Below are 1,685 nucleotides of genomic sequence, written 5' to 3'. Positions count from 1 at the left end.
CCTAAAAAATCCTGCTCTTTGTAGACAAAGGGTCAGGAAAGAGACAGCCTCGCAGGACAGAAGACTTTTAGGCAATAATCGCTCTAATGTATCCAAACACAGGAACATCCGTAGCCCCAACACACTAGCAAAGACCAAGGGGGTGGGGAGCGTTAGACTTCCACTTCCTGAAGCTTCCTGAGGGGCCCCAACACTCCCACTGGGATGGGATCAGAGGGTCCAAAAAGCCAGGACTTTCCATCCCACCACCATTAATAAGCCCCTCCCTGGATACCCACTTCCGGTTGGCCATACTGAAGAGTCCCACCCACTCCCCGTGGCAGTGACGTCAGAGGAAGCCAAATGAAGAGTCAGGAATTTCGTCATTGCGCAGCGATAATGAGGCCATCACCCGCCTCCTAGGAGCTATAAGCACCCTCCTCTCCTCGGTGTCAACAGCGGGAGACCTGGGCTTCTCCCTCCTTTGGCAGAGCAAGGTCAGAACAAGCCAACTAAGGGGTTTCCCTGGCAACACAGTGGTTAGGACTCTGCGTTCCCAGTGTGGGGGGTACAGGCTCCATCTCTGGTTAGGGAACTAAGATCCCCTGTGCCACACAATGTAGCCAGGAAAAAAAAAAAACAGCCAACTAAAACCAAAAGTTTAAATAAGATTCTGTCTCATAATTCTGTCCAGGTTTTACAGGCAAAAATCATTGTCATTGCAAGAGCCAGAAAGATCTCAAACTGAATGAAAAAAATAAGTAAAATAAAAACAATCCATAGATGTCAACACCAAGATGAGAGAGAACGTTAGAATTATCTCACAAAGATTTTAAAGAAACCATGATGAAAAGGCTTCAATGAGCAATTAGGAACACGCTTGGAACAAGTGAAAAAATAGAACCTCCTCAGCAAAGAAATGGGACATCTCAGCAAAGAAACAGGACATAAGAACGGAAAACAGATGGACGTTTTAGAACTTAAAAGTAGAGTAACTGATATGAAAACCTCAGTGGATTGGTTAACAGCTGGAGGGACAGAGGGAAAGAAAATCAGTGAACTGAAATATAACATGATAGAAATGATCTGAACAACAAAAACACAATAGACTGGAAAGAACAGATTCCTGACCTATGGAGCTATAATAAGATATCTAATATTTGTGTCATCAGAGTCCAGGAGGAGAGGAGAGACCGAGGGCGAGTTTGAAAACGTACTCAAAGAAATAATAACGAAACTTCCCATACTTGTCAAAATACATACCCATCCAAATTCAAGAAGCTGAGTGAACCAAAGACACATCATGCTTGAATTTCTCAAAACTAAAAACAAGAAATTTGAGAGCAGCCAGAGAAAACGTTTGTGAGATTCATGCATGTGGCATGTGAAGAGTTGTTTTACTCATCCTTGTTTGTATAGTATTCGGTCGCATGAAAACACAGTTTTTGACCCATTCTAGTATTGAGAATAAAGCTGCTGCAAACATCCTTAAACAGATCTTTGATGAACATATGTAGACATTTCTGTCGGGTATATACGTTCAAATGTAATTGCTGGATCATAGGGTAGGTGTAGGTGTTCAGCCTTAATAAAAAGTGCCAGGCTGTTTTCCAAAGAGTTCCAGTGGGTCCAGATCTTTACGACAACTAATGACGTTGGACGACTTTCTAAACTCCTGGCAGATGGGGGGGGCGGGGGGCAGGGTG

The 1,685-nt window shown here is 43.6% G+C and overlaps 1 long non-coding RNA gene across 1 annotated transcript; it reads left to right on the top strand.

The window, feature by feature from the left end:
- Positions 1–1,472, top strand: LOC112442007 (uncharacterized). The gene is made up of 2 exons (XR_003029965.2): positions 1–476; positions 674–1,472. It is a non-coding gene; the product is annotated as an uncharacterized lncRNA (long non-coding RNA).
- The last annotated feature ends 213 nt before the right edge of the window (positions 1,473–1,685 follow it).

This window comes from Bos taurus, chromosome 17 (genome assembly GCF_002263795.3).
Source record: "Bos taurus isolate L1 Dominette 01449 registration number 42190680 breed Hereford chromosome 17, ARS-UCD2.0, whole genome shotgun sequence".
NCBI lineage: Eukaryota > Metazoa > Chordata > Mammalia > Artiodactyla > Bovidae > Bos > Bos taurus.
Note: the sequence above shows the minus strand (reverse complement) of the source record. Positions and strands in the feature narration are given on the sequence as shown.